This window comes from Elephas maximus, chromosome 10 (genome assembly GCF_024166365.1).
Source record: "Elephas maximus indicus isolate mEleMax1 chromosome 10, mEleMax1 primary haplotype, whole genome shotgun sequence".
NCBI lineage: Eukaryota > Metazoa > Chordata > Mammalia > Proboscidea > Elephantidae > Elephas > Elephas maximus.
In genome coordinates this window covers 43,440,673-43,454,041 of record NC_064828.1, presented here as the reverse complement: position 1 = coordinate 43,454,041, position 13,369 = coordinate 43,440,673, and the positions used below count along the sequence as shown (strand labels likewise).

The window sequence follows — 13,369 nt, the reverse complement described above, 5'->3', positions numbered from 1 at the left end:
ATTTCAATAAAGAAATGTGGATCTGTACTAGTGAAAATCATGCTAAAGAGCTGTCTTTTTCTCTCATTAATTTTAATCTCAAGATTTTTAGTGATTTTAAATAGCTTACTTGATCATTAATTGCTTTAATTGTTGATTAATGAAAGTGCTTTAAGTTTTAAGAGGAACAGTAATATGTGAATCTAAGATGCTGTTCTTGAAAACCTGCTTGTAAAATCTTTTTTATTATTGTTTGTAACCTACTTTATACTAAAAATTTGACATGTTTCATGTTAAAAAAAAATGTTCTCAAATAACATATACTAGCCTGGGGAACGTAAGTCTACCCTCCAACAAGGGCAAGAAGAACAATTTTTTCCCCTGGTGGTAAAGTGCTGTGGAAGCTGTTACTGTATTATTTTATGATAGGACAGTAATCTTTGGTTTAGTCAACATTCTCTTGTTATTGACTTCAACCCAAAGAATCAGTCTTACTGGAAGCAAAAACAAATAATAAAAGCCAAATTGCTTACGTGTATAAAAGCTATATCCACTTAGTTTATTAAAAAAAAAAATTATACCTACCTCTTACAATAAAATAATATAAATTGTAAGTGGTCGAGTTCATTTATCCTTAGCTTAGACATAATTCGGATTCCCAGCTTGCCATCAAATAGGTTGGTGAGGAGAAGAGGGGAAATTCTTGTCAACACTTCAATCTTATAAGTAAGAAGCCTGACCAAGAGAGCAGGAAAACTTTTAAAGTTGCTGGAATGTTTCTAGTTAGCCTCATAGGGGAGATGACTATATAGCTTAGGGGTGTGTCAGTCTATTATTCCGTAGACTCTGAATTGGTGCTGTAATATGTTAATGCATAACCTCAGAGAGATTGCGGGTTTGGTTCCAGACCACCATGGTAAAGTAAGTCACACGAATTTATTTTTGGTTTCCCAGTGCATATAAAAGTTATGTTTGCACTGTTTTTTTTATAGTCTATTAAGTGTGCAGTAGCATTGTGTCTAAAAAAATGTACATACTTTAATTAAAAAATATTGCTAAAAGATGCTAACCATCATCCGAGCCTTCAGCAAGTCATAGCCTTTTTGTTGATGGAGGGTCTTGCCTCGATGTTGATAGCTGCTGACTGATCAGGGTGGTAGTTGCTGAAGTTTGGGGTGGCTGTGGCAATTTCTGAAAATAAGACAACAGTGAAGTTTGCTGCATCCATTGACTCTTCCTTTCATGAAAGATTTCTCTGTAGCATGTGATGCTGTTTAATAGCATATTACCCACAGTAGAACTTCTTTCAAAATTGGAGTCAGTCCTCTCAAGCCCTGCTGCTACTTTATCAACTAAGTTTATGTAATATTCTAAATCCTTTGTTGTCATTTCAACAATGTTCTCTGTGTCTTCACCAGGAGTAGTTTCCATCTCAGGAAACCACTTTCTTTTGCTCATCCATAAGAAGTAACACCTTATCTGTTATGAGATTGCAGCAATTCAGTCACTTTTAATTCTAGTTCTTTTGCTGTTCCCTGCAGTTACTTCTTCCGCTCAAGTCTCGAACCCCTCAAAGTCATCCATGAACATTGAAATCAGCTTCTTCCAAACTTCTGTTAATGTTGATACTTTGACCTCCTCCATGAATCATGAATGTTCTTAATGGCATATAGAATGGTGAATCCTTTCCAGAAGGTTTCCAGTTCACTTTGCCCAGATCCATCAGAGGAATCATTATCTATGGCAGCTATAGCCTTTTGAAATATATTTCTGAAATAATAAGACTTGAAAGTGGCAATTACTCCTTGATCCCTGGGCTCCAGAATGGATGTCTTGTTAGCAGGCATGAAAACAACATTAATTTCCTTGTACATCTCCATGAGATCTCTTGGGTGACGAGGTGCACTGTCAATAAGTAATATTTTGAAAGGAATCTTTTTTTTTTCCTAAGGAGTAAGTCTCAACAGTGGGCTTAAAATATCCAGTAAACCATGTTGTAAACAGATGTGCTGTTATCTAGGCTTTGTTATTCAATTTATAGAGCACAAGCAGAGTAGATTCAGCATAATTCTTAAGGGCCCTGGGATTTTCAGAGTGGTAAATGAGCATTGGCTTCAACTTGAGGTCATCAGCTGGGTTATTCCCTGAGAAGAGAGTCAGCCTGTTCTTTGAAGGTTTGAAGCCACTTCTCTCTAGCTGTGAAAGTTCTAGATGACATCTTCTAGTATAAGGCTGTTGCGTCCATCTTGAAAATCCATTGTTCAGTGTAGCCGCCTTTATCAGTTGTCTGAGCTAGATCTTCCGCATAACCCGCTGCAGCTTCTACGTCAGTACTTGCTACTTCATGTTGCACTTTTATGTTACAGATATGGCTTCTTTCCTTAAACTTCCTGAACCGATCTCTGGCTAGTTTCAAACTTTTCTTCTGCAGCTTTCACAGAATTGAAGAGAGGGCTTTGCTTTGGATTAGGCTTTGGCTTAAGGGCATGCTGTGGTTGTTTTGACCTTCTATCCAGACCACTAAAACTTTCTCCATATCAGCAATTAAGGCTGTTCTGCTTTCTTATCATTTGTGTGTTCACTGGAGTAGCACTTTTAATTTTCTTCAAGAACTTTCCCTTTGCATTCACAACTTGGTTAACTGTTTGGCGCGTGAGGCCCAGCTTTCAGCCTGTCTCAGCTTTTGACATGGCTTCCTCACTAAGTTTAACCATCTCTAGCTTTTTATTTAGAGAGATGTGCGATTCTTCCTTTCGCTTGAACACTTAAAGGCTGTCGTAGGGTTACTAACTCTCCCAATTTCAATATTGTCATGTCTCAGGAAACAAGGAGGCCCAAGGAGAGGGAGAGGGATGGGGCTGGGGGGTGGGGAAGGAATGGCTGGTCAGTGGAGCAGTCAGAACAGACATTTATCCATTAAGTTTGCTGTCTCATATGGGTGCCGTTTGTGGTGCCGCCCCAAAACAATTAGAATAGTGACATAAAAGATTACTGATCACAGATTATCATAACAGATATAATAATGATGGCAAAGCTTGAAATATTGCCAGAATTACCTATATGTGATGCAGAGATATGACGTGAGCATATGCTGTTGGAAAAATGGTGCTGATAGACTTGGTGGATGCAGGGTTGCCATAAACCTTCAGTTTGTAACAAATGCGGTTATTTGGCAAGCATGGTAAAGCAAAGCACAATGAAACGAGGTATACCTGAGTTCACTTTTTTTTTTTTGCAACGTTTCAGAGCTTTTATGCACTTGTAATATATACGATGTTTATAACGGATTGAAAAGATGATCAAGATTTCAAGAAATGCGTTTTTAGAAAGTACTATTAAAATGACTTATAGTTTTATACCTCAAAGGGGTAAAAAAAACTTCCTGAATTTATGGAAAATGGACTTACCTGGTGCTTATGGTTTCAAATGCCAGATGAATTAGAATTTATGGGAATGCAGAGTTGCAAGTTGAAAATTTAAAATCTTTTATACTTTAAACGAATTTTTGCCTTGTAAAATGGCATTGGAATTCAAGAGGATGATGGTAGTTTTGATTTTTTAAATTTTGTTTTAGGCTCTGTTATAAATTGAAGAGATAAGGATAGGGTATATATTTTGCTTTGGGAAATTTGGTATTTTGTCAGTGTTTGTCTTTTCCCTGGAATTCTTCCGTGTCTATAAAACTGGAAAATAATATTCTATGAAAAATTTTATAAGCCATTGAAAGCAAGCTTATTTTTTAATAACCATTTTTTCCTCATTCAAGTATTTATACGGAAATTATTTTGTAACATTGGTTGCAATCTCCACAGTGTATCAGCACTCTCTCCCTTTCCCTTTATACCGCGGGCTCCTCGTGTCTGTCTGTCTAGGTTTCCTGTCCCTGCCTTCCCGTCTTTGCTTTCAGGCAGTGTTGTCCTTGTGGTCTCATGCACTTGATTGAACCAAGAAGCACGTTACTTAGGTGTGTTATGTTCGTTTTATGGGCCCGTCTAATACTGGCTGAAAGGTGGACTTAAGGAGTGGCTTCATTTCTGAGTTAGCAGGATGTCTAGGGGCCATAGTCTCAGGGATTCTTCCAGTGTCTGTCAAACCAGTAAGTCTGATCTATTTTTGCGAATTTGAATTTTTTTTTCCTTTTTTCTCTCACTCCATCTGGAATCCTCTGTTGTGATCTATGTCAGATCGGTCTGTGGTGGTAGCTGGGTACTATCTAGTTCTTCCAGGCTCTGGCTGGTGGAGGCCTGGTTCATGTCCGTTAGTCCTTTGGACTGATATTTTTCTGATGTTTTTGGTTTTCTTCAGTCTCCTTTGCTCCAGATGTTATGGGACCAATAGATGTATTTATTTTAGATGGCCGCCGGCAGACGCTACTCACCAAAGTAGGATGTAGTACATTTTCTTTATGACAAGGTTTTCTTTATGACTGTTTTTTCTTTATGGCTGTGTTATGCCAGCAAAAAAGAGGAACGCCGTCAACTGAATGGATTGACACGGTAGCTGCAACAGTGGGCTCAAACATAACAGTTGTGAGGGTGGCACAGGACCAGGCAGTGTTTTGTTCTGTTGTACGTAGGGTCTCTAAGAATCAGAACCGACTCGATGGCACCTAACAACAACAACATGTTATGCCAGTTGATCTAGATGTCCCCCAAGACCATGGTCCCCAGCCCTCAGTGCCAGTAACTTGGTCCCTCAAGGTATTTGAATAAGTTTAGGAAGCTTCTGTGGCTTTGCCTTGATCGGGTTGTGCTGACTTCCCTTATATTGGGAGTTGTCTTTTTTAAACCATTCTTGAAAAGCCAGAAAAAACCCTGTTCGGTGGGGGACTGACTGCGTATATTACTAAATGATATACAAAGGTTAATTCTAATATGAGATCAAATGGGCAACTCCTGCCCAAAAGCCAGATGAGAAGTCAGGAAGGGACAGGAACTGGGCAAATGATACAAGGAACCTAGAGTGGAAAGGAGTAGCATGCTGTCACGTTGTGGGAATTGCAACCGATGTCACAAAACAATGTGTGTGTAAATTTTGAATGAGACATAAATTTGTGCTGTAAACTTTCACCTAAAAAGTAAAAAAAAAAAAAAGTAGAAATAAATAATGTTACAAATGCAGTCATTGAGAATAAAGAAACAAAGATTTAGTTAATAATTTATTTAATGAAAAGATTCTAAACTGTAGTGATTCTGATAATTAGCTATTTTTTGAAATATCTATATAATATGATTTTTTGGACATTCTCTACTTTATACAGAATATTATCAATGATCAGTAGGTCAGTGGTTCAGACAACTATTTATACTTATTTCTTTAAACTTATTTACAACTGAACATTGCTAAACCCCAAGTATTTAAATACTCAGAATTCACATGTGTAATTTTAGTGGACCATTAAGGGAAGAGAGTACTAACATTTGTTGAGAACCTCATATTTTAAATAATGATATTATGAATTTATTATTAGTTGCTGTAAGCTGAATTTGTCTTTAATTTGCTTCCAAACCTAGTTATTTGTTTCTTTTTTAATTCTTTAGACATTAAAGTTTGCTATTTAATGATGTAGTTTCTAAACATTTCCAAGTTCTTAAGTGATAAGTGTTTTAAATCATTAAGTAAAACAGAACTCATCTATTTCTAATGTTTCTGTTTAGTTTAAAAATTTGTTTAAAGAAAACTCTTGTAATAAAGCAGATTTTTTAATTTATTTCTTTGTTTTAAGGAAAATAACTCTTTATTTAGACAACTGGAAACTATCCTAATTGTGCAGTCACCTTTCAGGCTGATACCAATGGAATCAGTGTTGAAAGTTTTGCACTCGCGACCTCTAGCGGTATTGGCAGTTAAAAAGTTATCTGCCGCCAAAAATCAACTAATTTATTTAGATTCTCATGTGATAATTCTTTGCTCATTGTTGAATAAATTTAGGTGATACATAAAACATGGTCCCAAATAAACACCTTTAGCTACAGTCAAAGGAAGAAAAGCTGTGGTGAAAATTGGCAATAGGATTTGTTATCTTGGGTTGTCAGCTGGAATTGGATCTGGGAATATGTCTATACTAGTTTCTGCATTTACAAAATGTGTCATAAATTTCCAGTTAATCCTATTACCTTATATTCTCGAGATCAGAATAATTAGAAACATGAAATTAACTGATTTGGGCAAATAAAAAAGTGAAATTTTATGTTGCTTTAAAAAGTTCTTTCTAACTTGAAGTAACCACACATTTCATTGTAGAATATTTTTCTTCCCTTAACTGAAGGACCTGGTCTTTGTCCTTATCTTCACAATAAAAAGCATACTTGTAGATCAGATCCTTAAGAGTGAGATTAAAATTTCAAGCTTTTTAATTGTGAAATATAATTAATTTAGAGAAAAGTACATAAAATATAATTAAACAGTTTATTCAGAATGAACAACTATGATACTACCCCTGGAGAGATCCAGAAGTAGAGCATTGCCAACATCTCAGAAGCCCTTCCAGCCTGCCCTGTCTTAATCACTGCTGTGTGTTTCCACCAGAGGTAACAACTACCTGACTTTTTTGGTAACCTTTGCTTTGCTTTTCTTTGTTGTTTACCATTTAAGTATGCATTGCTCCAATATATAGTTTAGTTTTGCCTGACTGTGAACTTTAAATAAATGGAATCATAATAGAATGTTGTCTTTTGCGTCTTGCTTTTTTTCTAAGTTACATTGATTTATCTGTATCGTGTGTATGTGTAGTTTATTTTCTTTGCTGTATAATATTTCATTGTACAAATATGCCACAATTTGTTCCCTAATTGATGGATATTTGGATTGTTTGCTGCCTTTAGTCATTGTACAGATTGCTCTAATGACCCTGGGAATATTCTTTTACATATCTCTTGGAACATGCATAGTGCATTTGGATATGTATCTAGGGATTTTTGGTTTTAGGGTGTGTATAAACCCTGGTGGCATAGTGGTTAAGAGTTATTATGGCTGCTAACCAGAAGGTCAGCAGTTCAGATCTCCCAGCCGCTCTGTGGAAACTCTTATGGGGCAGTTCTACTCTGTCCTATAGGGTTGCTATGAGTCGGAATTGACTTGATGGCAGTGGTTTGGTTTATGTCCTTACCTTTAGTAGATAAAGCAAAACTTCTCCAACAAAGCTGTATTAGTTTATGGTCCTATTAGTAGTTTATGAGAGTTGCTGTTGATTTATATCTTCTCAACGATTAGTATTGTCAGATTCAAAATATCTTAACCAGTACCATAGTGTTACTTTTTGTACTTTTAATTTGCATTTCTCTGATTACTAATAAGGTTGAGAATATTTTCATATTGTGATTGGCCATTTGGATTTCTTGTGACCTACACTTTTTTTTTTGGACTTTTTTTTTAGTAGGCTTTGTTGTCTATTAGGGGATGTGTCTTTTGGGGGGGGTAGCAGTGCTAATCATTATATATTATGAATATGAGGCATTTCTCAGGTATGTTTTGCAGATGTCTTCCACTCTGTGGCTTGCCTTTTAAAAAATTAAGTGACTTTACTTTTTGAAAAGTTTTATATTTACAGAAAAATTGAGCATATGGCATAGAGTTTCCATATATACCCCTTCCCCCCCCACCCCCCCCCCCCGCCAAAATCTCCTGTTGCACCAGTGTGGTACATTTGTTGTAATTAATGAACCAATACTGATAACATTATTAATAACTAAAGCCCATAGTTTACATTAAGGTTCACTCTGTGTTGTAGAGTTCATTGGGTTTTGACAAATGCATTAAATCAAGTATCCGGTATTACAGTGTCATATACCAAAAAAACAAATCCGTTAGGGTCGAATTGATTGAGACTCATGGTAATCTCCACGTGTTACAGAGCGAAACTGAGCTCTGTAGGGTTTCCGTGGCTGTAATCTTTGCAGATGCAGATTGCCAGGCCTTCTGCAGTGCTGCGGGGTGAGTTCGAACTGCTAACCTTTTGATTAGCAGCCATATGCAACCATTTGTGTCACCCAGGGGTCAACAGTATCATATAGAATAGTTTTATTGCCCCTTAAAATTCCCTGTGGTTCACTTACTCATACTTTTTCCTGTCCCTGGAAACCACTGATCATTTTACTGTCTGTGTAGTTTTGCCTTTTCCAAAATGTTGTATAGATTCATACAGTATGTACCCTTTACAGACTGACTTTTACTTCAGAAAAAGAAACCCAAACCTGTTGCCATCGGGTCACTTCTGATTTATAACGACCCTATAAGGAGCCCTGTCGGTGTAGTGGTTAAGAGCTCAGCTTCTAATCCAAAAGATCAGCAGTTCAAATCCACCAGCTGTTCCTTAGAAACCCTGTGGGGCAGTTCTACTCTGTCCTATATATAGCATCGATTATGAGTTGGAATTGACTCAATGGCACGGGGTTTCTTCTGCTTAGTTAGAGTATACATTTAGGGCTCCTCCATGTGGGAACTGCCAAAAGTTAAGGCAGATTCTGAAGATGTGGAACAAGGGATGCCACTGCTAATGTCAGATGGATCTTGGCCAAAGGTAGACAATACCAGAGAGATGCTTACTTATGTTTTAATAACTCCACGAAGGTATTTGGGTGTGTGGATCATAACAAATTAGGGTAACATTAGGAAGAGTGGGAATTCCAGACCACTTAATTGTGCTCATGCGGAACCTGTATATGGGTCAGGAGGCAATCATTTGAACAGAGCAAGAGGGTACTATGTGGTTCAAGATTGGAAAAGATGTGCAGCAGAGTTTTATCATTTCACCGTACTTACTGAAGCTGTATCCTCAACAAATGACACGTGAAGCTGGACCGTATGAAGAAGAACACGGCACCAGGATTGGAGGAAGAGTTATTAACCTGTGATATGCAGCTAACACAGTCTTGCTTGCCGAAAATTGTCTGTCTACCTGTGTAACCTACCTACCTATCTGTGAAAGAGGTTGGCAAACTATTTCTGTCGGGGGCCAGGTAGTAAATATACTGTATTAGGCTTTGCAGGCCAGAGAGGACCTGTGTTGGTTGGCTTGTTTTACAATGCTTTAAAAATTTAAAAACTACTCTTAGCCCTAGGGCTGTTCAAAAACTGGCCTCAAGCCAGGTAGTTTTGCCAGTCCTTGCTTTATCTTGGAACAGAAGTGTTTTTTTTTTTTTTTGTAACATGATGAATTAACCACTTTGTAGTTAATGCTTTTGCGTTATTTAAGAAACCTTTCCTTAGTTTGAGGCTGTGACGGTGTATATTATATTCTAAAGAGCCAGCGTTCTGCCCTCACACTTGGATCTGTAACCCTCCTGGGATTGATGCCTATAGTGTCAGAGGCGCACTCTCATTTTTATCCCTCATGTGGATACCCAAGTTACCAAACACTGTTTTTGAAGTGATCATTCTTTCCTCAGTGTTCTTTACTGCACATCTTTGTCATGAGTCACATGTCCTTATATTAATTCATTTCTTTCTGGTCTTTCTGTTCTGTTTCTTTGATCTGTTTGTCTGTTTTTGCCTTAATTTTATAGCTTTATATTCCACCTTAATGTCTGGTAGAGTAAGTTCTTTATAATTCTCTTGGCTGTGCCTGACAATTTGAATTTCTATGTAAATTTTAGAATCAGCTTATCCAATTCTATAAATACACAAGAACAAGTTGGAAATTTGATTGAAATTAAATCTCTTGGCCAGTTTGGGTGAGAATTGATGTTTTTACAGTATTGAGTCTGCCACTCAATTTAGGTTGTCTTCAATGACAATTAAAACTTTTAAGTATTTGTGTAAAAATCTTGAATGTATTTTTTAAAATAATTTTTATTGTGCTTTAAGTGAAAGTTTACAAATCAGGTCAGTCTCTCACATATAAACCTATATACACCTTACTACATACTCCCATTTACTCTCCCCCTAATGAGTCAGCCAACCCCCTCCTTCCAGTCTCTCCTTTTGTGACCGGTTTTGCCAGTTTCTAACAGCCTCTACCCTCCCATCTCCCCTCCAGACAGGAGATGCCAACATAGTCTCAAGTGTCCACCTGATGCAAGTAGCTCATTCCTCATCAGCATCTCTCTCCAACCCATTGTCCAGTCCAATCCATGTCTGACAAGTTGGCTTGAATATATTTTTTGTTTGTTTATTCCTAGACACTTTTATTGTTTTATGCCATTGTAAATATTTTTTGAAGTTATTTTTTAAAGTGTTCATTTGCAGAGATGATGCTATAATAGGGGATAATGACCTGTAAAAATAGCTGAAAAGTCTACTAGTAATGTTCCTTTACTAAGTGCCAAATCTATTATTTAATTGGTCATCATTACCACTGTCAGACATAACCTTTGTTATGCATTGAATTGTTTCCCCCCAAAATATGTGTCAGCTTGGCCGGGCCTTGACTCCCAGTATTGTGTGATTGTCTACCATTTTGTCATCTGATACGATTTTTCTGTGTTGTAAATTGTTCCTCTGTGATGTTAATGAGGCAGGATTAGAGGCGGTTATGTTAATGAGGCGCAGGACTCTATGTACAAGATGAGGTTTTAAGTCAGCCCCTTTTTCATATAAAAGAGAGGCATGGGGACCTCATCCCACCAAGAAACAAGAACCAGGAGAATAGCATGTCCTTTGGACTTGGGGCGCCTACGTTGAGAAGCTCCTTGACTGGGGAAGATTGATGACAAGGACCTTCCTCCAGAGCTGACAGAGAGAAAATCCTTCCCCTAGAGCCAGCACCCTGAATTTGGACCTCTAGTTTACTAGACTGTGAGAGAATAAATTTCTCTTTGTTAAAGCCGTCCACTTGTGGTATTTCAGTTATAGCAGTACAAGATGACTAAGATAACCTTTTATCTTTTCAGTCAGGGTACCCTCTACATAAAAAACCAAAACCCAGTGCCGTAGAGTTGATTCTGACTCATAGCGACCGTATAGGACAGAGTAGAACTGCCCCATAGGGTTTCCAAGGAGCGCCTGGAGGATTCAAACTGCTGACCCTTTGGTTAGCAGCCGTGGCACTTAACCACTACTCCACCAGGGTTTCCCCCTCTATGTACTTCGTCATATAAGGTTACAAGGTCGCTTCCAGTTCTTGTGCCTTCTCTGTCATCTGCAAACTGCCCCCCCCCCCCCCGCCGCCCCACTTCCAGGTATTTTGAGGAGCCCTGGTGGTGCAGTGGTTAAGCGCTGGCTGCTAACCAAAGGTCAGCGGTTTGAACCCACCAGCCGTTCCATGGGAGAGAGAGAAAGATACAGTAGTCTGCTTCCATAAAGATTCACAGCTGTGGAAACCCTTTGGGGCAGTTCTGCTGTGTCCTGTAGGGTCCCTGTGAGTTGGAATCGACCCGATGGCAATGGATTTGGCTTTTTGGCCGGGGATTTTCTTTCTTTCTTTTTTTTTTTTTTATTATTGCTGGGTAACAACACCCATTTCAGAAGTCCAATTGGGCTTAACTGGCTTCTCTGCTTAGGGTCTCACAAGGCCAAAATCAAGGTGTTGGCCGGACGGGGCTCTTTTCTCAAGGCTCTGGGGAAAGAGTTCACTTCCAAGGTTACTCAAATTGTTAGCAGCATTCACTTCCTTGGTGGTTTTAGAATTAAAGTCCGTGTCTTCTTGCTAGCTGTCACTAGCAAGTCTTCGCATGTGAGTCCATGGCCAGGTATTTTTGTTTAAGCCGTTGTTTTGAAGGTTGTATTTTAATGGATTTTCATATTTTCCGTATCCTAAATCCTTTTGAATTACCTCCCTTTGGCTCCCTGTTTGAGGAGCTGTTTTGGAATTCTTGCATTTTTGTGTGGTTTGCCCTTGTTTGTTTAATTTATTAGATTCTGTGATTATGGATGGTTGCTAATATGAAAATGCAAAAGAAAGTGAAAACTAATTCTTACAACAGAAGATTCTAATAGGAAGCATACCACTTTGTAATTTTTTTTAAGTTATAGAAGACATGACTTTCATTTAGTTTGCAATGCTTTTCTCAATCAGCAGATCACCAGTTACTACTTCTATTATTTTTTGTTTTACCAATTACTGTTTCTCAAGAAGCAGAATAAGATGAGCTGCATTGAACTTTTTCCACTGCTAATTGTATAATGCTTATGAGATCTGGAAATTGTTGTTTAACCCCAACCTTTGTATCAGATGCACATCTGATGTACTTCTTTGTGCCTTGGAGTCACGTAAATAGTTCTATAGGATGTGATTCATGGTTTTTAAAAAACAGCTATTGCAGTGAGGGGAAAAATCAGAACCTTTCTTTGAAAGATGTATAATGAAATTGACATTTTTTACTTTTGCTTGTTAGCTTAAGAGGGTAAAATGCAGTTGTTTTCTTGAGGCTCTAAGACTAGCAGATTTTGAATCTTTACCATTTCTCCAACATACTCATTTTTATTTTGATACTTGTATTTAGAACTGCTATATAGCTCTTTATAACTTCTGAGGAGTTGTGGATGATTTCATTTGAATTTTTCACAATGATCAGATTTTTTTTTTATGACAGGCATTATTACTAAAGTGCTTACGTTAGTCAACTTGATTTAGTTGGTCTGCTTGGCTGGTATATTTCTGTTATAGAAGTAAATACATCCTAACTTAATGGGTTGACTTATTCAGCTGAATTCATTTGTTCGATTCATTAAAAATTTTCTAATGATAATGTAGCATACTAAGTAGCTTTCTCATACTGAATATATGCAGTTGCGGGTATATTTGCATTCTGCCACATATGGAAAGTTTTGTTGTTCACGTGTGCCTGATGGCTCAGTTGCCCGTTCAGATGCCAGTTTCTCTATTATTTTGCAGTGTGGGGATGGGTGAAGGAGGCTGACATGCAGGGGAGGGCCAGAAAAAGGTGGAAAATTGCCTCTTTCAGAAAATAACGAAATAAGGCAATTAAAAAAGAAAAAAACTTAAGTATTTTTAGTAATCTCATTTTGAGGAATAACTATATCTACTTGTGAATATGTTACTTTTCAGTTCTTTTTGAGTTGTGTTGTGGGAATTAGGTGCAATTTTTATTTATAAAAAATTTCCTTTCAAGGTTATGTAAAGGTTAAATATTAATATTAGGAACTTTAAGGATTATAAACAAATAACTAATTTATAGTTACCTTTTTACATGTATAATTCAGTGACATTATTTACAGTCATCATGTTGTACAACCAATCGCCAGTGTATCGTTTTCTTTTAAAGTGATTATGTTATTTAACAAAGTTTGGTTGACCAATCTTGCTGCAGTAAATAAAACAGAAGAAATTTACATTCATTATTTTCCTTTTGGAAACCCTGGTGGCATAGTGGTTAAGAGCTATGGTTGCTATCTGAAAGGTTGGCAGATCGAATCCACCAGGTGCTCCTTGGAAACCCTGTGGGGGCAGTTCTACTCTGTCTTATAGGGTCGCTGTGAGTCGGAATCAACT

At 37.5% G+C, this 13,369-nt stretch overlaps 1 protein-coding gene across 5 annotated transcripts in view; it reads left to right on the top strand.

The window, feature by feature from the left end:
- STRN3 (striatin 3) overlaps positions 1 to 13,369 on the top strand; it is a 110,698-nt gene that overhangs the window by 35,192 nt on the left and 62,137 nt on the right. Inside the window, exon 1 of one of the 5 annotated variants that reach the window (XM_049898725.1) lies at positions 5,574 to 6,509. The exons of the other annotated variants lie outside the window; for them this stretch is intronic. The gene's annotated coding sequence lies outside the window, so the exon portion shown is untranslated. Of the gene's footprint in view, positions 1 to 5,573; positions 6,510 to 13,369 lie in introns of those variants that run through there. 5 annotated transcript variants of the gene reach the window in all.